Source organism: Saccostrea cucullata, unplaced genomic scaffold, assembly GCF_032062105.1.
Source record: "Saccostrea cucullata isolate Sc308-1 unplaced genomic scaffold, CSIRO_AGI_Scuc_v1 ctg64, whole genome shotgun sequence".
Lineage (NCBI taxonomy): Eukaryota > Metazoa > Mollusca > Bivalvia > Ostreida > Ostreidae > Saccostrea > Saccostrea cuccullata.
This window is the reverse complement of record NW_026937285.1, coordinates 152,067-177,728: the sequence shown is the minus strand read 5'-3', so window position 1 is coordinate 177,728 and position 25,662 is coordinate 152,067. Positions and strand designations below refer to the sequence as shown.

Sequence of the window (25,662 nt, the reverse complement as noted above, 5' to 3'; positions counted from 1 at the left end):
TAAAATTAGGAAGTGGAATAATAGATATTAAGAAAGTGTTTAAAAATGTTTTATTGGGTTCAAAATACAAATCTAGCAAAACATACTAGTTTCGCCTGTGCAAAACATAACTTTCTCTTTGGCAAAGAAAAAATAACATTATAAATATTTTAAGGCTTATAACATTGTTTGTAGAATATATTTAGGAGGTGGTTTCTAAAACTTTTGAAGACACTAATAAGCTTCATTTAAAAAGAAATCACAATAACAAAGTCAAAAGGCGTTTACTTCATAATTATACAGAAACAATAAATACTCCAGAATATATCTCAGTTGCTTATAAATTATAAATATATTCTTGTTGATTAACAGAATATTGATGTAAATAAAACATACTTTAAAATATTTTCAAACTATCACAGAAAAATTTCATGAAAGACAAATGTAAAGAAAAATGTATAAAATAAGAATAAACTGAAACAAGAAAAAAAAAAACATCAGTAATCTAAAAACAGATGCAACATACCCAATGGTATCTGAAATGGAGGAAAAATTGAATACCTATGTCTTACCACATTTTGTCATGGTTACTGTCATGATTTTCCCTTAAAGTCTGATAATTTATTTTACTGTTTTTCCAAAGAAAATTAATGATATTTGAAGAAATTAATTGCTAGAACACCATCTGTCAGAATCTTGAACAGAATTCAAAAAGCGACTATTTCACCGTTGAACTCGATTTCTACAAAAGATCCATATCCATGATAAGCAATCAGAGGCAAATTTCAAAACAAACATTTTAATCAAAATTGAAATATCTCTAAATCATTAATGTAGCTTGTTTCTATTACCTTGAATTCCTAAAAAAAAAAATTAAAAATCATATTTCACCTTTCAGAGCATTAAACTTCTCAACAGCACGGTCCACATCCATTTTAGTCTTCGCAAGAGATGGTTTCCAATACATACGCAGATATTTCTGCTGAAAGACATTGGGTAATATGGCAGGTATCTAGCAATAAAAAAATTAATGATTTCATTTCCCTGTTCCCCTTCAGAAGTTTCTTTTAAAATGATAACAGCATAAAAATGCCTGTATTGACAAAAATAATCAGAAAGGGAAATTCAAATACGCCATTTTCTTTATTAAATTGGGTGTTTACTAGTATATAAAAATCAAATACTCTCTGTTAGATAAATCATTGTCTTAGATTGAAAAATTAAATCAAGTTATGTTCTATCTTTATAAATTACTGTGTAACAATTGCAATTCCACTTAAGCTTGAAGAAAAACTTTATTGTGAACTTCATTGCAAACTACAATGGCAGGGAACTAATATACAGGAAGGAAATATCATATTTTCTTCAGTAATTGATTGTTCCTTCCGCTGAATATCGATGTTTAAATTCGGGTAAAAACTCTCAATGTTACTCTGATTGGACAAATTCAAGCTGGAAAGCTTTTTCAAAAAGCTTAGTTTCACCACCAGACGACAACGCTTTTCTTAATATGATCTTTTTTCTTTCGCCACAATTTGAATTTTGACTGTTGAGACAAGTGTCTGTAACTGCATTTTACTAATCTTAAAAAGGATACAGATCTCGATGAGTTGCAAAGTTCAGTCTTTAATTCTTGTACAAGATATAATCTAAATGTTCAATTTTTTTCCTCAAAAAAAAAGATTTTTTATATAAAAAATTTCCGAATACCAGACATAATATCAACATGTCAATTTGTATATTATATTCCTAAACAAGTACGATATAAAATCGAATTTTTTATAAATAAAGGAAAGATAATCTAAGAAAAGGAAGTTGATTTTTTTCCAATTTTTGTATAGTCATTTTTTTGTACAAGACTGTCGCTGTTAGATACCTCATCATCTTTCATAGTCACCGGCTTATTATCTTTATAAAAGTAAACGTGCTTCATTGGATTTTCTTCTTTACTTCCAAAATCAAAGGAGACCATCTGTAGAAAATATCGCAAGCACATAAAAAGGCTGTCAACTTGTACTGTGTTCATTTAATCACAATCAAAATTTCAATTTTTTATCATTACACATATCATCAAGAAGATTTTTTATCGCACCTTTAGATAAATTTCGTCTCTTTTCAACAGATCTTGGATAAAAGATTCCTCTTCAGAATTCATTTGTGACCTTTTTTCCTGATTTTAATTGTAAAGATGTCAAAGATAAATAAACAGGAAAAATATGGAGAAGCAGTGATGTTTGTAAAAGCCTGCTTTAAATAAAAATAATTGTTAAAACAACATTTCAAGAATAAAATTATTTAAATATGATTTATGTAGGTAAAATACATACTTTTATGCTTATTTTTCTTTCTGCCACACATTTGTAAAGGTCACGTTTAAATATTCTGTCAATGATCTTTTTAGCCTTATTTATGTCCTTTTTATCATCACCATTATTGTTTTCAAGACGAATTTGATGAATGACATCATCTGTCACTAAACTATATGCTTCCATGTCAGTAATTGTCTCAGACAGGTTCATAATTGTTCCATTCTTGCCACTGCAACAAAGGAAAAATTTAATAATAACTAATATAAAAAATTAAAAATGCTACCAGAAAAGGCAACATAACAACTTTGCGAACACAATTATTTCAAGAGAGAAATCTACAAGTAATTTAAAACAATTACAAATACGAGTATACTTAAATAGAGATATGCAACTTGAAATCTTATTATTGATCGGTTATTGGTAAGGAAATACATGTATTAAATCACAGCACTTTAATCAACCTATAGATTCAACATTTATCTGAAAAAGAATCTGCATCTCAATATACTAATAACTCACCTATAGATCAGCTTTTCATTTGCAAGGCAAAGAGCATCTGCTACCCTGTCCAAAATAAATATAAAAATAATTGTAAAAACAGAAATCCTTTGAGAACACTAAACAGAGTGCAATTAGTCAATTTGGTGCATGTTCACATATTTATAGGTTTTGCAATCTCTTTATTTCATGCAATCTGTTTAAATTTTGTATTTTGCCCATTTCTCTCCACCCCCCCCCCTTTTTTAAAAAAAAAATCATGATAAAAATTCAATAACATACATACATTATCTCTACTGCTTTTGTAACGGGATGCTGATAAGCTCGGCGATGTAGGGTGTAACGAGCTCAAAGATGTTCATGTATTCCTGAAATAAAGTGTTGAAAATTATCACTGGTCTACGCAAGATAACACATGAATATCAATGTCAATTATTTTAATAAAATATAAATGTTATGACACATCGTCAAAAAAGATATACTGTTTTAGGAAAGGAAATGTGGAATTCTTCGCCATGTTTAATGACCCGAGCAAGCATAATGCTTCGCATCGTTTGGAAGTTATGCTTCAGGCCCAACATGTGACAATCTCTGGAGAAATAGTCCCATTTGTCTACGTCAATGCTATTTTCATCGTTTGCCACAATCTGAAAACAGAAAATCAAATTCAATAGTTAATGTTAAAAATTTAAGAATGATGTACTTATCAGTTAAAAATAAGAAGTGATGATATTTTTTTTAAATCTATATGTCGCTTTATATTATGGCCTTTACACCTCATACAGGAAATGCTTCTTTTCTTTTCTGCCAGAGTAAAGTCCATCTCCTTTCTGTCAAAAATATTATTTTAAAAAAAGAAAATGATGACATTTTTCTGTGAATATTTTTTACAGCAATTACTATTTTATGAAAGCTATTATGAAAAAAGATTAATTGAACTTAAAATTAATATAGATTTATTTTTAATTTAATCTTGATATAAAAATATCAAAAGCTTCAGCTTTCAATTAATGATCACAGTACTAGATGGCACAGAGAAATGACTTCACATTCTTAAATAATTAAATTCTTATTAATCCCTTATACATACACCAGTGATGAGACTTTTGATAAATTGTCTTTCCTCTGAGCTCTCTCTAAGGTTGAGGTTAAAATCACCCTTTAATTTCTTCAGATAGTCGTCGTCAAAATTATCAAAAATACGGTCTATCATTCGTACAGAGGCATATTCGTGCTGAAACAAAGTTGAACTTTCTATTATACAAATAATTACAGCTGAAATGGATTAAAAATAGTTCTTAGAAATGAATTTGTCGTATGTTTTATTTAGACTGACATTATTCAATTCAAACAGGATATATAGCTTAGAAGAAGCATTTTAAAAGGAATATATAGAAAAAAAAATCTTATTTTCCTACAATAAAAGTGCTATGTCTGTCGCCTTTTGTGAAATAGAAAATACGAAGTCTCCATATAATATAGAATGTGTTTGGTCTTCGTTTATAATCAAGTAGGAAAATGTTAAAATGCCTTCTATCCATTATGTTTTTTATTTCTAAGTATACCTTCCATTTTCTCTGTTTGCCATCCTCTTCATTATTATCTTTCATTGGGTCTCTTTCTTCTTCATTACTTTCCATTCTTCTTTTTGAAACCATCGGTATAAAATCTGCCTCAAAGACGTGGGAAAATACTCCATGACCTAAAAAAATCACCACTGCTCTGCAATATTACTTAAAATATTGTATCATTTTTAAGGTCAAACGACACGCTCCTCAAAGACGTATTTTGTATCTCCTGGCAATATAGAAAAATTTATTCATGTTTGTCATTCTCTTTTGATTTCTGCATTGTGTCTAAAATGTTTTTAAACATTAAGTGCACCAAAAAATGGTAATATTGGCCATTCGAAGATTACCCATAATGTTTATATAAGAAGTATGACCCTGTGGTATCTTGTCTAAATGTCTGGTAAGGTATCTTAATTTTTCGTTAGGAACTTTGTTTAAGTACTTATTTTTTAATGAAAAATTCATAGGAAAATTTATATATTTTTGAGGAACGTGTCATCTGACCTTAAATAATCCAAACATGAATTTTTGTAAGATGAAAATAAGTATGAAATTAAACCTAGGTTTCTTGCTTGCCACAGTCAATGTGAATATAACAGCCCGAGAGATTTTTTTTTCAAATCATGAGTGTTAAAGGTGGTGTATTATTTTTTAAAATAGATAAAAACAAAGAGAATTTTGATGTTTATATCTTTATGTACCTAAATCATGACAAAGTCCAGCAATCTCCACACAAAGTATATCTCTGTCTGTTATGTCAATGTCGTACTCTGTATTCAAATTCTCTCTCAGCATCCGGACGAGTTTTCCAGATAGGTAAGATGTTCTATAACAGGATAGAAAAATACTCATAAAAATATGATTTACATTATATATAACAAATCAAAAGGTAAAACTGAAAATTTTTATGTCGAGAAATAAAGAAAAGATGACGAATTTAATGGATAGATGGATTGGACAAAAAGATGAAATGGAGGAAAAGATGAGAGGAGGAAAAGATGAGAGGAGGAAAAGATGAAATGGATGGATAAAGATGGGAGTACATGTACGAAAAGATGAAATGGACAGTACTTGGTGGACGATAAGACTAATCTGATGGATACAGTATACCGGAGAAAGAATTAATGGAATGCTTAGATTGATGGATTGGACGGATAGATGGAATGGATGAACAAATGAATTTTAGACGAAAAGATGGATTGGTAGGATGGATGATTTCGACATAAAGAAGAAGAATTCGATAGACAGATGGATTGAACATATAGATGGTTTGAACAAAGAGATAGATACCCAATCGAGTGTTCGAATCGTGTATGACACGCTCCAGGATAAACAAAGGAACATCCACCGAGCTGCTTGATGTATCTCAGACGCTGGAATTCGGGAGTGTCGATTATTTTAATACATATTGAATGAAGTTTTATGGGACCCCAAATAGAATCGTTGATAATCTACATGGAAGAAAAAAAATTCTAAGGAAACATTGGTGGTATGAAAATGAGTCATTAAAATCCTGCGAATTAGTGAATTACATGTATCTGTGGTTGTTTTACAATATGAAATGATGGTTCAATTATAAGTGCTTTTTCTTTCAATGTAAGAGTTTTTGTCAAATAAATTTAGAAATTGATTATACTTGTTTACAGCAATAAATGTTACATTGTTTACTGTCCACTGAGTAAGATTAAAACTAAATTACCGAGATGAAGGACATATAATTTATGAATAAATAAATTAAGAACATTAATATAAATATACCTTGTCTTTCATCTTCTCCTGCATTTTTAAAAGAACTGAAAAGATAGAATATATTTAATCATGAAAACTTATCAATTTAAACTGATAAAATTAGTGTTTGTTACCCATAGTTACATGTAATATAAAGCTCAACGCACTTTTTAAGCTCACATGGTTTTTCGCACAAATTAAGGTCACATTGTTATGATGTAATATTGTGTATCGAGACAACAGAATACATTTTAAAAGTACTTGTTTACATTATTTGAGTTTTATTTCATTTACTAAAACATAATTCACACATATCAATTGGTAGAACTTTGATATATTCATGGCTGAAACATAACAACTATTCTCATTTGAATTTTTGTGGTTTCTTGGCAATTGCAGCTGTCTTTTTATCCTTTCTTTTGAAAGCAATACTTCTTGGCAGAAACGTAGACATTGGCACAGTATACTACTGTAACTTGTATTTTCTGTACATTTTTGACTCTTTAGCTCGGGGTGATAATAGTATTTTTCATCTATTTGACTGCTTTGTATGTTAGTAAGGTGGGATTTTTCAGAGTCAACATTAAAATCTAGAATCGTGAGAGATTCATCCCAATGCAAAATTTTAACGTTTCAAACTGTAAATGCAGAAGAATTTTCCTTTTCATAGAAGGAATTTAGTATTCAAAAAAAATAAATAAAATAAAATAAACAATACTTCACTCTCCTACCCTTTAGTGTAGTTCCCTTCTGCAATGTTATCCCTTTTCGGCGCTACATTTCGACAAAACCAAGAGGAATATGGTGAATGAGCAAAGAATTTTTTTAAAAGACTCACCTTTAAGAAGAAAATTTCAAATTTTCAACTACATGGTATCAAGGAAAGCTCGTTTTATACAATTTGTAAAAACCTATGGCAGAATCGTATAGTCGAAACTTTCAACTACATGGTATCAAGGAAAGCTCGTTTTATACAATTTGTAAAAACCTATGGCAGAATCGTATAGTCGAAACATCGTACAATTTATTTATAAATAATTTACAAATTTATTTATAAGTAAAATTTTAAAAATAAATCTTTAAAACATCCACTTTGGAAACAAGATAATTTATGCTTGACATTATATATGTAATATAACGTAGGGTCATGTCATTGTACTGCAGTTCGAAAATGGTAATTTTCATTACAACAATGACCTTAATTTGTGCAAAAAACCATGTGAGTTTAAAACGTGCGTTGAACTGTAAGTTTACTGACCATAAAACTTTGAAGTTCTTACAATTTAGGTAAAATATCATCGAACAATCTGCCCTATATTAACATATTCACTAACCAAGCAATATAAGATTTGTTTGTTTTGTTTTTTATTGACCATAAAACTTTGGAGTTCTTACAATTTAGGTCAAATATCATCAAACAATTTGCCCTATATGAACATATTCACTAACCAAGCAGTATAAAATTTGTTTCTTTTGTTTTTTGTTACCAAAACTTAACAATCCCAAAAAAAGAGAAATAAAGAGATTGGGGAATTCTTAATAAAAAACAACTTTACTTCTTTTATAGAAGGTGAGGTGATATATATCTAACTGTTGAGCCCGTAGAAACTGTACTATTTCTTACCTCTAAATACATAAAATCTTCTATAGGTGATTATGCAATGCAAAGTCTATCTTTCAACAATATACGTAAAATGTTATTATCAAGACATCTTGTATGTTGAGAGCGAAATACTTATGACTTATTAATCTGGACAGATTTTTCATTAAAACAAACCAAAAAACATATTTCTAAATAATAAGATATCAAAAAATATAGATTAAATATAAATATAATATAAATGTATTTTAGAAATAAGAAAAAGTGTTTAATATTACCTTTTCCAAAAAATTGTAAGAAAAATCGTTATCGAGTTTAACAATGTTCGAGTGAACTGTTCACTTTCGTTTAGATTTGTAAGTTGTGTTTTACATAACGAGTTTGAATATATCAATCCTTCTTATCGTAAAAGCGGTTATAAATGAGGGTTCCCAAATCTAGTTTACATAACGAGTGGGAACATATATCCATATTTCTTATCAGAAAACAGTTTTAAATGGAGGTCTCACAATCTATAAGCTTTAATAAAATTACATATACATGTACCATGAAAAACCACCCCCTATGGTGTTTTTATATATCAAATCTTTAAAACCTTCTAGAATTTTCAATTAATGGTCCTCTGATTTGAACAAACTTGAATCTACACTACCTGAGCATGCGAATTTTCCTAACCCCCCCCATGATTTGAACAAACTTGAAACTACACTACCTGAGCATGCTTCCATATATATATATGATGAATTATGGCTTTTTCATTCTTGAGAAGAAGATTTTTAAAGAATTTTCAATATATTTCTATGCCCCCTTTCCTTAAAAAAATCAATTTTAAACAATTTATTTCTGAGATTAGACTATTTTACTCCGGCAGTCTATGATTCAAATAACTTTTCAAAACCATTATTGAAAGTTGATCAAACTTTTAGATCAAGTAATGTTGATTTTAATCATTAAAAAAGGGTGGAGGCACGTGTAACGAACCAGTGGTCGATCTCAAATCTCATTCTTCTTTAACAACCATTTAAGTGAAAAACCAAAGGAGAAATTAGGCGCTTATGAAAATCAAACGCCCTCTGTCAACTGGTCACTAGTGCAGGAAAGATCTTTACTAGCCAGTAAATGAAATTAAGTGAAAAATTATCTACCAATATGAATAAAAGAAAAATAAACAAAATTCGATTTGATGATACCCGGTATGTTGTTTTCACAGACTTTGTCATCTAACGAACATGAACTTTGAAAAATGCTATCATTAAACAAGATTGTTCGAAGCCCTGTGAAATTAACCTATTTGTCAGTAGTACGTCTCTTTTTAAAAATTGAACGTGCACAGAGCACGCTTTTTCGGACACAATCATATGGGACACATGAACACAATAACAGATGATAGTTGAATATTTTGTTACGTAAGCAAGGGAAGTTGACCAAGTCATCCGGTTTGTCTATGATCATGAATTTATATTGTCAGCATCAATATATGAAACACATTTGGTAAACTCTGTATTCTATTTCGAGTTCATGTAATAATATTACAGAGTCAACATATATACCAATTAACATAACAATAGTTTATTATTTTTAGACAAAAAATATCATTTCAAGTTTTCTAACAGTTTTTCTGAGTTTTATCCAGCAACATGTAGTTAAGTTTTAGCACACTACATTTATGTCTGAGGTATTTTCTTCATAGCAGTTACCTTTTTAAGAGACGATAAGACAGAGTCTTGATATAATATCATATGATCCCGCAATGTATGTTTGTACGGTAAATTAACAGCGGTTAGAACGTTGCATTCGGGGTGGCAGTTGTGCGGAACACGGGGTGGTGGCACAGAAGCGAGGAAAACATCATCACGGCGAGTAAACCGTGAATTTTTTTTTCATATGTTTAGACGTCTTAGATCAGAAAATTGTATTCCACGGAAGAGAGCAAATATCAACCTACCTCTGACCGTTTAAAGCAGCCTATAAGAGTGCTCCATTTTCTCAAACACTCCTCCTCACTTTTCGGGGTATCAACGTTTTCGACGTTTGACACAATATTCTATTTCAAAATTGACCTTAGAGGGTTTTTTCCCTTATATCATAAACACAATAAAGTAATACGATAGAATTTAACTTCAATCCTACTTTAAAAGTCAATATATTTTACTAATTAAGGCAATTTAGGCTTCAAATTCTATGCGATGCTCGGGTTGCGGTTTTTGTGCCCTGCGGGGTGACAGAGTGTGTGAGAAATAGGGATTTTTTTTTCATTTAGCATTCTCCTGGCCCCCTTTCGAGACAAAAAAGATTCAAATCTCTTAGAAAAATTAAGATTATATCATGGCACGATCTCCTTCGTGGAATACAATTTTCTGATCTAAGACATCTAAACATATGAAGAAAAAAAAATCAGGTTTACTAGTCTTGGTGATGTTTTACTCGCCTCGGTGCCGCCACCCCGAATGCACCGTTCTAATCGGTGATTAAGTTCACTCACTCGTATATTTTAATTTAGATCTGAAAGTTGAATTTGTTCGATGCTTAATTGTCACATTGATTTACATAGGAGAGTTAGCAATATTCATTTTTTCAAATGGTTAAATCAGCTCAATATAAATGTTGTTCGTGTCAATTTTTGAATCCTTTTTTTATTTTTAGATTTAAAATATATTAAGTATCTTATTTAAAAACTCAAAGAATCTGAGTAACTTTGACGAGACTAAGAAAAACTACCAAGAATGTCAATAATTAGTTTCCAAAGTGCAATTATAACAAACGAGTTTAGCTAAAAATTACCATTCGATGTTTTTAAAACTTGAATGATTAAATGGAACATATATTAAATTACGCAGTACGAGGGCTGTTCAATAAATAATATCCTGAACTTTATGACATACAATACAGATATCATATGACATTAAGCTTGAATTTCTCTCATTATTTAATCTTTAATGAATTTACATTAACAGTTTATTTGACCACTTTTCATCACATAACTTCATTGTGAGAAGCTGGAAAACAAGGGCTATTCGAGACACTGCATTATAAATGAATGGTAAAGAATAAGTAAACTAATGTAAAAATAAAAGCTTCATTGAAGCTGCTGTAAAACTTGTTAAAAATCCCAAAGAAATATTCACTGAAATATGTGACATATACAGCAACCAATGCCTGTTTTATAGACAAATGAGCAGGTGGATTTCAATGTTAAAAAATTATTAAATGGGCATCAAAAATGAGTACCGTCCTTGCAAACAAAACATTATAACAACTTAGGTACTGTTTGTCAAATTTCAACAAATAATATTTGATGATGTATGATTGACTTTAAGACACATAGCAAATTTGATAGACATCATTTCAGGAGTACTTACACTGTTCTTAAGAAACGCTTGACGGTACAGAAGCATAGTACTCAAAGGTCACCCTAGATTTTGAAAAATGAGTGAAAACGACAGCGTGTCAGAATGTCTTGACAGTTATTTTAAAATATCGGTAATTGTAGATATCCACGTTTGTTTGATATTCAAACAGATAATAGAACTTGAATCTATTGCTTAAAACCCTCAAAACAAAATTTACCATAAGATGTACTTGACAAAAACAGCGAAGGTCTGACAAGAGCAAAGAACTGCAAGAGCACAAAAAGAGATTTATATGCAATTTTCTGAAATATTAGTGGTATTGTTGTTCAAATTCGTATTCGGGGAGACAGTTTAATTTCTGGAGTTGGCTAGAAAGCAAATTTTTTGGAAAAAAAATCAAAAGGTTTATTAGAGGAAGGACCTAGAATCAGGAATCCACTACATTAAATTTCTTCATGACAGCGTCCAAACCCGCACGCCCTGAAGAGTAAAGGGGTTTTCGGGATAAACAGAAAGTAAATGTTTTTCACATAATATTCGCCAAGATCTTTGACCGTTTGACTTGTTTCTATTTCCAAACCTGAAAAACATCTTTCAAAAGGAGGAAATCACTGGATCTGCCATTTTCCAGTATACTAAGGGTCATACCCAAAAATGAGTTCTAAAACCAATCAGAAATTGGATAAAAAATGTTACGGACGTGTGTTTTAATTAAAAGAGATTAATAAGTTAATTAAATCATGAAGACTAAATCATTGAAAAGCATCGTTTGTTTCTTTCCGAGCACCCAGGACATTATTTATTAAACAGCCCTCGTATGTAAAAAAGAGGAACCAGTACTTTAAAAAATAGATTTAAATATTTCAGTTAGGATAACAAATTGAGAGCAGAGCAAAACACATTCCGAAGCGAGGTTGGATACCATGTAACAGGAAACACTTCCTTTCATCCGCATTTAGCCCCCTTTTTTGATCGCGTACTTTCCTCCTTTCGGGGATGTTTCTGCAATTTTGTGCTACATTGCAAGGACACTACATATGGAAGGCATTCTAACTATAGCGAGAGCCTGACACAGATAATACTAATTAACCCTCGCAAAGCTCAGTGTTTTTGTTCAAATATTTCCTTGTTGATAAAACTGCTGACGTCTGTGGTATAAATAGAGGATATCTATAATTGTGTGATTTGATATTGTCTTTATCCAAGGAGTTGAAATGGTGTGGGCTATAAGGCTATAAGCCTGTGAATATACACCATTTCGACGAGTTGGATAAAGCCAATATCAAATCACACAATTATAGATGTTCTATTTACATGTATCTCATACGACTTTCATTTTTAACAAATCTTTGAGACTTCCCCTGTGAAAGTACATGAATGACTTCTAATTCAAATTGATGACGTATAACTTGATGACATAGCACTGTTGATGTTTACATGCCTCAAAAGAAAGTAGATCGTGTTCAAAATTTAGAATTTTTGCTATCTGCGCCTTTGAAACCAGTATGTGACAATAGCTGGAGTTTCACATCAAACGAACTTCTGACTGAAAGTTGTAAGGACCAAGGGATCGTGAAAATTAATTCTTTGTACGGTGACAGTACAAAACGTTCTAGACAAGGCTACTTGTTGATTCATTGTTGATCCACGAAGTTTACATTACTAGGTAGGCAAATGTAGTATGATATAAGAAAACATTCTTGAAGATGTTAAAGGAATCTTATAACAACAACTTAACTGCTAGGCTTTACTTTCTCCGAAAACGATTTAAAGGGGGAAGGGTAACATACGTTTTCAAGTAGCCAATACAGGTACCTTGATAAAATAAGACACTTCTTTGGCATATAGGCCTACAAGTCATTTTCTTGCTTTTAACAACATTATTGCTCTTTATCATTCATTTTATAAGGGCAAATATTTTCGCAATAAAAGTTTAAATAAAATAAAGTCTTGAAGCGAGGAATCGTGTCAAAACCGGATGTGCTATTGATAAAGCATCTACCCGTGGATATTGCATAAATTTATCTCATGGGTAGTATCCCCCACATGTATGAGATAAATGAACATGAATATTTGTTAAGGTAGAATTCTTCTCACACAAAACTGTATTTCTTGTATTTAAAAATTAATGAAATTTTCACAGAATAAAGAAGACAATTACTAAGTGATGGTATCAGTTAGATTAGTTTTGACCGTTTTATATTAGAGTCAAGGTCAGGTCAAGGTCATCACCTTTTCCCTGGTCATTACGAGTAAAAATAATGCGTCCAATCATGAGATAGGGTCTTCTATTTCGATAGACTAAATGTTTTTTTTTTTTTGTTTGTTTGTTTGTTTGTTTTTTTGTTTTTGTTTTTTTGTTTGTTTTTTTTTTTGGCATAAAAAGATATTATCATATAGGGTTTATAAGATGATATTACCAAAATGACACAAATAGTTTAACAAAAATGAATTTTGGCTGATCCGAATTTCCTATATTTTTCTTAAATTTTTAGGGTATTTCAGATTTTATATGCACCCTATATTCAAATTTTTCTAATTTTCACATATGGTAAAGAAGTCATATAGAGATACAAAATGATACAAAAACAAAAAGTTTTGACCGTTTAGTAAGAGAGTAAAACCACTTTCTATGGATTTTTGGATCATATCTGTAATGAGATTGGTAGCTATTAAAAACATACATGTAATTGTAGTTTGTTTGGAAATTCATATTTATTTGATATATTTCAAAACTTAAACTCCTTATTATTAAACTAGCTAACATTTGAAAATTTTTCTAGTCTTTGACTGTGTAAAAATTTTAATTCGTTGTTCTATAATAATTTTGAGAGGCAGAAAAGAAGATATTTTCATACGCCACCATTCCACCAAAAATATAGTCCCTGCTAGATTTCGAACACAATTTACCATTCCTAATTAAAGTTGTACAATGGTGATGAGGAAAGAAAAATATGGTCTTTTAAATCTCTTTCACATAAATATATAAGACATATTCTGTAAAATCACATATTTTCGTGGGGTCAAATTTTCGTGGTTTGAGAAAAACATTTTGGTTCGTTGGGATTTGATTTCGTGGGTGAAATATTGTTGAATAGAAATGTATGTTATATTTTACATTTCGTGGTGGACATGAATTCGTGGGTCTCTTCTTACCTCGAAAACAACGAAAATTAAACCCCACGAAAAATTGTGATTTCACAGTAAGCATATATACATTGAATATTTCATCTACTCAGAAACCAGAGAAGAATCCTACCTTAATTGATAAACAGGTATCTTTGAACTCAAGTTTTATATGTTTTAGTGTAATAGTGATTAGTTTTATGTTGTTTTATTTATCATAATATTCAAATGTATAATTTATCATTTATACATAATGAATATGCCACAACTGATTTTAAACTCTAAAGTGCATGTATTAAATCTGAGTGTCAATCAATATTGACCAAAACAAATAATTTTAACTAAAACATTGAAACCTTTCACTTAAATAATTAATCAAATAAAATACTTTTTTTAAAATATCAAATAAAACAAACTAAATGAAATAAAATAAACAATCAGCTAAAACTTTAGATCCACTCCTTTTCTATGTTTACACCTGTAATAAGCTACCTGAGTAGAATTCCATTTCCTTAAATCCTATTGATCAAGACTTTTACCTCCAAATTCTGGACAACAGACATAGACATTATTCAGCCTATTGATTACAGACTGGAAAGACACATTTCTTAAATTCCTACATATCTTATAAATTTAAATGTGATCTGGTTACCAGCTACTAATCTGTAAGTAACTTATATTTACTTTTTCGTATTAATAAAATAGATTTCAAAGTCTGTGATTTATCTGCAATTAATCAATTAATGAAATATTGAGTTTGAAAGAGTTGAGAGTGAATGATATTATTTTATTACAGTTGAAACAATGATACAGTACCAGTAATTGTAATTCAAATGTACCAGGCACTCTGTTCCATAAAAGGTACATTTCATATTTTTTTTTTTTTTTTACAAATGTACTTATCATTTTCATATATTCCTAACTAAGAAGTGGACTTAAAATTCACTTAATGATTGTAATAAAGAATGTAAAACACTTCAATATATGTTTCAAGGGAATATATATGAATTGTAGGTACAAGTATGAATGTAGATTTTTATAAAATGCTGTGAAAAGGGGAATGACTCTTTCAGAGTATGCATAGTAAGAATGTATTGTGACTTAATGAATACGTTGTATATTTAAATAATTGTTATTTTAATTATGTAAAATTGTACTAATATTATTTATATGTATATTTACATGGTATTATATTATCTCTTGATAACAACAACAATTTAATCATCAAACGAACCCGCAGGTGTCAAGTACTTATTAAAGAATCCGTCAGAATACACACTTGACCCGTTACGTTAGAATGACATCAATTGATAATATTTAACATATGTTAACATACTGCTCATATTAATTGCATATATCAAAATAAAAACATTATTTTTCATAAGTCATGCAAAAGTCTTACCTTTCAAATGCATACTTCTTCAGCATATTCAAAAAATTACAAATATATCACAAATGAATAATACAATTTACTCTCTTCCATTTGAATTCACACTCTACTTTCGTTTTACTTCAGCGGACAATTCATGTTGATCTTCATTTCAAAAAAATAAAGAAAACGGAAAAAGAAGTGCTTGTTAAAAACATTTCTCCAAAAAGTCGCCAGCAATTGTGATCCAATTATTAGTTGATTAGATGTGATTGTATATAATACGAGGTTAATACTATTGTTTTTATATATACTGCTCTATTTATTATCGTCTGTTAAAACGAATGCTGATCCCGATCGAATTGATCTATTCATGTATATAGCCTTAGACCATGCTCTTGCATATCGATTCTACTGAGAGGTGATAAAGGTATATTGCTAGATAAGTAAGGAAGTTGAAGACTGAAAAGATGAAGCAATCACGTTTATCATAAAGCTTTGTTGTAAGGTTTCCATGAACGTCTTTTTTTCTCACGAAATATCCAAATATGAAACAGAATTGTCAGTATCTTTGGTATCTTTAATCTCAAGTCCACTGGGGTATATCTTGTCGACATAAAACTGGAAATTACCATTGTTGATTCGTCGTCGTCGATATATCAAAATGTCGGATTGAATGCCAAAGAAAGTGCTTTCTTCTTTTAATATAACAGATTTTGAATAAATTCTGCTTTATATGAATACAAAAATAGGTCTACTAATAATAGAGCGCAATCACCACCTATGGGAATTCCAACAGATATCAAATCAGAAACTCGAGCACGCATCTCAATTTTCAGAGTAAATGTGTATACAATCAAAATATTTTTTAAAAATAATTTTGCAAATGACCATTGACGAGGTAAATAAATTGATGAGATCCATTCTTATTGAAAAAAAAACCCAGCTGTCAATAATGTCAAAAAGCCTGGACGTGAATTTATCGTGAGGAATGGAGGTTTATGTTAGTTAATAAGTCGAAAGTTTTATATGTTATTGATTTTGGTAAAATTTTGTCACTTGAATTTCCATAACACCTATTCTCACATAATCCGTCCATATACGCAATTTGGATGTCGCAAGCACTTTAAATTACATTAGTATAAAAATAACTGGTAAATTTTGTAGTATTTTGTTTGTGATACGTCTATAGTTTCCAAACCAACACAGTAAAATGTTAATACACAGGTTAAAACCTCCATGGGATCCGAGTATATAGTCTAAAAAGTGGCTTTTCAGTCTGTCGCTCAGGCAAAGGTCAATGTTTGGACCATTGAATAAAACACAGCAATTATATTTGTCCCCCGCTTTCGCGAAAGCGAGGGGACATTAAATCTCATTCGTCTGTCTGTCTGTCCGTCTGTCCGTCAGTCTGTCAGTCGGTCAGTCTGTCAGTCTGTCCGTCACAAAAACTTTAACCTTGCCCATAACTTTTGAACGGTGAGGGCTAGGGCTTTAATATTTCACATGTGTATTCCTTGTGACAAGACCTTTCTTTGGGTACCACCAAATTTGACCTTTTGACCTTGACCTTGGAGTTTTTTATGTTAAAAGTTATGACTTTTACATGTAACAATGCATAAATATACTGAATTTTCGCACTTTAAAATATATGTCTACAGTGAAATTTTTAAAAAAATGTAAAATAACTATGTCGCAAAATTTGTGTAATTTACGTTATCGAACTATTATCATTTGTTATAATAGCATAAAAGGGTATCTAATTACATAAAATATCTACTAAAATATCCAACAAAGTCCATAAAATGCAACCAGAATCAAAGAAAAGTTATATGACAGAATACTTACAAAAACACATTGGTCTTGTAACCGGAGGTGAGTGGTTCGTTTTAAGGATGTAATTTACGTTATCAACGATACTTAAGAATACGAGTATAACTGTCTTTGCATATTAATTCATTTATTCTTCCTGACGTACTTAACACGTAAAATATCAAAACGAGCACTGGTCTGTGCGAGTACACATTTTACACCAATAAAACTGATAAAAAGTAATTTACGTTATGTAATTTACGTTATTAGTAGAAAACATACACGGTACATATCTTGCAAATAAGATGTCGGAACAATACGGAACCATGCAGGAAACGTTATTGGTTTTCTATCAACTGCATCTTAACATCACAGAACTTCCGATGTAGATCTGATGCAGGAGGCGCCATCAGATAACGTAAATTACATGTTACCTTGAACAACTTTCAAATATTTCTTTATTGATTCGTCAAGAATGCATTTTTTGCGTGAATTTTAATTGTTTTTAAAAACAATGTGTACTTTTTATTTGAAGCTATAGTTCACGCATAAATCTCTGTTCATTGGTGAATTACTGAAGCAAAACTGTCATAACGTAAATTACAGTTAATATGTTGACGGTGCGACCGTTAGAGCGAGCGCAAACTCTTCTATTGTTTTAATTTAGATCGGGCTCATCAAACCGCACGTGACATTTGGTGCGTCTAGATTCTGACGTCACATGACGTCGAATGTAAGTTACATATACCAAGAAAAAACTGAACAGTGCTGAAAGTTAATGAAAAAAGTTACGTTTACTATTTATCTTCAATATTTATCCATTTAATCAAGGCAATTTTTTGTTGAACATTTGCCGTCATTCTCGCGAGAACGCAACTTTACTAAGTGATGCATTGTGGGTCAAAATTACTGCGGCAAAAAATTCTAAAGAATGAATGTGCAGTAGTCCGAATTTTCTCTTCGCCCAGGCGTTGTCGTTAGAGCTCGCAGTTACGAGCTGCGCTCGCTATAATATACTTTAAATGCCTTTCTCTGTAATTATATTTCATAAACTTCGTTTAACAAAGATGGTAAAGTCAAAAGAAGAAATTTAAAAAGCATAAAGGGATTAAAAGAAAATAAAATGGGGTGAGACTTAACTAGAAAAATAAAAGAAAAAATAAATTTGACAACAGATCTTGCGTTATCATTATATCTAACTGTGAATCTCTCAAAAAGATGAACAATAATCAGTATTTGTGGGATTTTATTAAATGTTTGAAAATATTGTATGTCATTCAGATGGGTGGGAAAAAGTTCAAGAAAATATAATTTTTTTGTTTGAATAGCAATGAAATTGTAATTTACGTTATCAATATATTTCTTTAAGAGAAATGATTTAGAATTTACCGAAGTAAAGAAGTAAAGCCACGAACCATCATATTTGGCCCTGTATTTTTCACAAAAATCAAGTTTCTATTCATGGCGGGTATTATACGTTAATTATTAGAGGACAAACATACTTCATTTCCTTACGTAACCCGTTTTATTAAATAATGCGCTGTCAGGCACGTGCGATGGTTTGAAGATGAGACGGTTTCATAAAAACGTTCGAAAATGCCGATTTTTCGACAGAATTTCCCAAAATTAAATGTGGCCACAGTCAAGAACAACTTTCATACTTACCATACTTATAAATATTGCTGATACGAATCTACACGCTTAATATAATCGTTGTTCATACGTGTGGCCAATATGAAATATGACTTTACATTTAAATTTTATGTCACCAAGATTCTCCAGTTTTGTTAAACATTCGGTAATATTTGGTTTATATAACAATAGTTGTATAAAAATTACACACAATGTATACAAAAAAATAGTCAGTAGTTCGTTTGAAACGATATTTGTGGAGAGGCATGATCTTTGATTTATATTATCTGAGTTCAAAACAGCCTTTTGTTGCCTATACTATAATTTCACCCCCCCCCCCAAAAAAAAAAAACACTTAATATTCACTCTTTCGTGACTTCACGGATTAATCAATACTGTGGATACAGCTAATATTTACACCGTGAATAATTTTCCCCTATTTTCTCTTAATGTATCATTTTAAAAGGTTGTTTTTGATTTAACAGGACAATATAACAGTATTTAGACACTTTTTTAATCAAAGCAAAAACTAGCTAGCTACATGTACATGTATTTATCTCATGATTCAAAACTTCTTAACTGTCCTATGATAAAATTTCCCAAATTCTTAGGTTAGGGGGGGTTATTTTAGCGGATCCCCCTTCCGATAATGTAGATACAATCACCTTCATTTAAAGAACGTTAACGTCATACCGTTACAATATACATGTATGCGTATATATAACGTCAAAAGTCATAACGTTATACATGTAGATTTTACTTGAAAACAATACCAATTTCCAACGACTATAAAAAGAAAACTGGAAAAGATATCACTAAAAAATAAATTATGTTATAACCCACACAGTCTAACCTATCACAGAATAAAATTTTATTCATTTTTGTGACAGGGCATATTTTTGCACTTCGTGGCTTTAGCTCTTTTAAAATCCTTTTCTCTTCAGGATTCAAAAACACAAAATTAAGTCGCACAGAAATCCAGTTTAAAAAATTCGAGTGAAAAAGAACAGAATTATTTCAGTTTAAAAATAAGATTAAAGCAAACAATATTTGTTAATTACAAATTAAGAGAAAAACACTGTTACAAAAACAAAATTTTTGAAATATTTTTTTAGTACAGACATAGTTCTAAAAAATCCAGATAAAATTTAACATTCATTTTGGCAATAAAAAGACTTTTTGAGGGAGTCAAATCGACCTAAGAAAATAACGTTCATTACACAGGAAAATACCCTACCTATATAACTTATTGAATATTTTTGTTATCGTGCATGGGTAAGTTCTGATTTTAAAAAAATATAATTCTCCAATGTTTTGTTCGCTTAAAAACACCGACTTCTCCCCAAAATAACGACTTTATTTTTTTTAATGAAAGTCAGGCTGCATGTGGACGGATTATGTGAAAATAGGTGATAAGTCCCTTGGAATTTTCAAGTACCATATCTGACTTATATCTCTTCTCGAATTATACTGTTGCACAAAGTTCCCGGTCTTTTTCCGTCGTTGCGGTTAATATTTTAGTGAAGAGTAAAGATAGAGACTCGGTAGAATATTTCCAGGAACCCATTTTGTTTTTTGTTTGTAAGGATTTTATTGCGTTTTGAAATCCAGTATAAATATGGTGATTCAAATTCATTTTGATTGTTTAAATAAACTGACATGTATGATTCTCTTTAGAAAGGGGACTTTTGGTATAAGTTGGCTTACCACTTGTAGAATTAAATCTCCGGTCTTCTAAAAGACAATGTTGTTACAATTACCTGCTTTGTCAGCTGGAAGCTGTGCATATTGATCACGTAATGTAACTGATTCTTTTTACACCTGTGAGTTATAGAACACAGAAGGTTAGATGGTTTTTAAAAAAGTTATAAAGGTAATTTAACAAATCGATATATTTTGTTTCAAAAACGGTTAAGAGACCGTTTTATTTAAGGAATGGATTTTAAAAGGGTTTTTTTCCTCCAGATTTGCTGTATACATGTATAACCTGAGTTGGGGTGAGGGTGGGGGTAGGGATCGAGGTACTTTACGCTTTATAAACAGGAAAATAGTTTTATATGGTGGCATATTTCTGCCCCTTTTGTGCAAGTTATTTTTCTATCAAATATGTCGACATGCAAGATAAATACGTTGACATGCAAGATAGTTATGTCAACATGCAACATAAATATGTTGACATGCAAGAAAATTGCAATCAAATAAATATTATAAAAAATCTCAAATATCGCCCACATGTGACATCCAACATGCTAGATGCTTCTTATTTATGTTAGCGTTGCATGATAGATATGTCGACATGCAACTTATTTATGTCGACATGCAACTTATTTATGTCGACATGCAACTTATTTATGTTGACATGCAACTTATTTATGTTGACATGCAACTTATTTATGTTGACATGCAGCTTAGTTATGTTGACATGCAACTTAGTTATGTTGACATGCAAGATAAATATGTCAACATGCAACTTATTTATGTCAACATGCGACATATTTATGTCAACATGCAACTTATAAGTTGCATGTCAACATATTTATCTCGCATGTCAACATAACCAAGTTGCATGTCAACATAAATAAGTTGCTTGTCAAAATAAATAAGTTGCATGTCGACATAAATAAGTTGCATGTTAACATATCTAAGTTACCTGTCAACATATTTATCTTGCATGTTAACATAAATAAGTAGCATTTAGTATGTTGAATGTCACATGTGGGCAATATTTGAGATTTTTGAAGAATGTTTTATAATTTTTATTTCATTGCAATTTTCTTGCATGTCAACATATTTATGTTGCATGTTGACGTAGCTATGTTGCATGTCAACATATCTATCTTGCATGTCGACATATTTGATAGAAAAATAACTTGCACACAAGGGGCAGAAATATGCCACCATAGTTTTACAAGCGTCAACTTCCCAACTCAGATTACACAAATAGCCATTTTTTGTTGGTTACAATCGGAACATACACTCTCTTTCGCTTCCTCCCTCCCTCTCTCCCCCTCTCTCTTTTAAACGTAAAACATTGAAATCTCAAAGAATGTATAATTAGTTCAATTAACAAACAACTGTCAGGATATGATATTTCCAGGGTAAGTATTTTCGGAAAATCATTCAGCTTTTATGGTAAACCTAATACATTTTTATTTTGTAGTAAACATTTAAATGTTTTTGTGTTATTTTTATCAATTTATCGTTTTCATCAAATGTAGACTTAATGTAAATTACCCAACACAATATTAGCAGATCATATTAAAAGTATTCATCTATTTATCTGGATACATTCTGGAATCAACTTATTATGTCGAATTGCAACAGTACTATTTTTGGGTTAGAGAATTTATGGTTAAACATATAATGAAATATCAATCTAATTTTTTTCACTGATACAAAATTTGATATTTAACAGATAACTCCATTGCAACAATTTTGATAGCGGTGGTTGTACGCCTTCCTTCCACAACAGCTTGTACCACCATATCCCTTAGCATTTATCTGGCCACCACAACAGATTTGATTGCGGTGGTTGTACGACCTCCTTCCACAGCAGCTCGCACCACCATACCCCTTAGCATTTTCATGGCCTGCACAACAGATTTGATAGCGGTGGTTGTATGTCCTTTTTTTCGCAGACACCTATTCAGATATTTACCAGAAGTTAGTTTCGCTGATTTCGGGTTTAAAAGTCAAAGTCATGTAATTGTAAAAAGTTTATACACGACAGACGACACACGATTTAGCCTTTGGCTTCTTTGAGCTAAAAATGTATCCATACATTAATAAGACTGGACCCCATCGTATTATTATCCATTGTTCAATATTTACTGGCCAAATTACTGGCTTGTTAACTTTTTATGGTAATCAAAAAATTCTCTGGCTGCCCCCCCCCCCCCCCCCCCCTTCAAAAACGATGCTACGTGGCTGAATTTGAAGTCTTACATCTAAGCTCATTTTAATATCCTAAAATTTATGGAAAGAGCAAATTCAATACACATAATTCAAACCGAGAAAAGCAATTTTTTGGTAAAGAGTAATGATATCTCTGCAATAATAATTATTATTTATAATTATATTTCATATTAAATTAAAAATAAGATTTTTTTTTCAAAATGAAGGAAACAAACCCCTAGAGCTCGCAAAAAGCATTTCTGCAACTGGAAGACTTAGAAATGAAACGAATACCAAGACGAAAATCATGGTTTGATATTTTAGTCCTGTAAAAAAGGAAACAATAATAACATTGAAATTGTACTGATGGTAGAGAAAGGGTTAAAAATCAATAGATGTAACAGGTTTTGTAAAAACACGCCTGACTTGATATGATTTTCAAACCTTTTCTTCTCTTTAAATGATAACTTTACTATTAAAATGAAAATAATATCTTATATTTTCATATCAGAAATGCGATCTGAAACAAGTTCCTTTCCTTACTGGGACAAATGGTTGGCACGCAAAATATTTACTTTCATTGGTTATTTGAAAAATTATTTTGTTAAAAACATTCTTATTGTACACAGAAGTTGATAATAAAAGGATGCTTGATTTTCTGATTGACAGTACATCTACATGTAGGTGGATTTTGGAGACCAGATCCTCCAATAATCTATTGGTATTCCATGGGTACAGATTGTGCCCAAATATTAGCAGACCTATTTTTTGCATTCATAATCTTATTCGTTTAAAAAAACCACTTGCTTGACATTGAACCCAACATTTAGATATTGTCAATTAGCAATGGTTATTTCCATTACTATTTCGATACGACGATCCCGTTGATTTTGAAATAAAAGATACCACAGAATCTGTCACATCTGTTTCATATTTAGATATTTTAATTAAAAAAAGAAGGTAATGGTTATTGTTATCTAACTACCAAGATTTATGATAAACGTGATAACTTTAACTTTTCAATCGTCAACTTCCCTTTCTTATGAAACAATATAATTATTTATACTTTCATCACCTGAATACTGGGTTTATATATCTCTCTGTTTATTCGATACGCAAGAGCATACACTACGTATAAACAATTTCTAGAAAGAGGTTAACTATTGACAGACAAATTACTGAAACAAAATTTCCAGCAGTCTCGTTTAAAGTCATCATTTAATAAATTCTATGGTGGTTACAATGACATTGTCAGCAAATACAATTCATTATTGAGTCAAATGCTGACTGACGTTTTCTACGGAAGCCCTGGAGGGACATTGACTTACTTGTTATGACTTATTTGTTATAACTTTTTTGTTTTGACTTATTTGTTGTGAATGTTTCGTAGCTAGTTATAACTAAAGTGTAAGAAAACTATTGAAAACCTGTTGCTTCGCTTAATTTTATGATAAAAATGACATTTAGTCCTATTTTAATTGTAGTTTTTGATTAACAAATTGTAGTTTAACGTCCAGTACAATTGACATTACTAAAGTAAATATTATTTTTGTTGTTATGACTTAATTCTTATTTTCTAAAAGTTATTACTTAATTCTTATATGTAACTTCCAGTTTGCATAATGATTGAAGACAAGAACATGACTACTATTTTTTCTTGTCGTTAGTAATAAATTCAAGGACATTTTTTTTCTTCTTTCTGAAAATATACATTGCCTCCATCTTTCACGCCACTTTTTGTAAACTAAACTTGTCATAAAAAATTCAAAATAACAAGAATTCAAAGTTAAGTCATAAGAACTAAGTCAAAACACATAAAAAATAAGTCAAAACACATAAGAAATAAGTTAAGTAACAACACATAAGAGATAAGTCAAAACACATAAGAAATAAGTCAATATCCCTGAAGGGTGTCCGTAATTAACAGATAAAAATTTAGTTATCATATCAGTTTTGTAGGTTTAACTACAAAACTACAATTAATCGTTCTTAGTAGCTTACCTACACTTAGTTTGAACTAACAAAAAAAAATCTCAAAACAAATAAGTCGAAACAAATAAGTTATAACAAATAAGTCATTACAAGTAAGTCAATGTCCCTCCAGGGCTTCCGTAGTTTTCAGACTAAAGGCTATTATATACACATTGAATTGTCGATGAACTTGTCCGTTATTTCCCGTTCATGACAAGGAGCAGGCGGCGGGGGGTAACCAGTTGGAAGAGGATGCTCACTCCTCTGTTGCTCCTGCTCCCACCTCTAATGTTTTGGAGGTCCGTGTTTGCTCTGCTCCAGTTTTGTATCGTTTATGATATACGCAAATTATATGGTCCATACAATGATTGATAGATTGATTGATTGTATACTGTTTAACGTCCCTCTCCAGAATATTTCACTGATATGGAGACGTCACCATTGCCGGTAAAGGGCTGCAAATTTAGGCCTATGCCCACAGGTACTTGTGGACAGGACCCCCCCCCCCCCAACTATACACCCCTGGTCAAAATATCTTTTTATAAAATAATACCAGGGTATGACTTTTTTGGTAAATCGTTAAATCTATGTTATTTTTTGGGTTTTTCATATGGAATACATTGTAAATAAGTACTAGAAACATAATTCATGAGAAAAAAAAATTGAAAAGATATTTTGACCAGGGGTGTATATTGGGGGGGGGGGGGTCCTGTCCACAAGTACCTGTGCCTATGCCCGGCACTTACGGCCTTTGAATAGGGAGGGATCTTTATCGTGCCACACCTGCTGTGACACGGGGCCTCGGTTTATACGGTCTCATCCG

The 25,662-nt window shown here is 31.0% G+C and overlaps 1 pseudogene; it reads right to left on the bottom strand.

Annotated features, from left to right (window-relative positions):
- Positions 1 to 611: 611 nt before the first annotated feature.
- LOC134247733 (deoxynucleoside triphosphate triphosphohydrolase SAMHD1-like) lies at positions 612 to 15,835 on the bottom strand (annotated as a pseudogene).
- Positions 15,836 to 25,662: the final 9,827 nt, after the last annotated feature.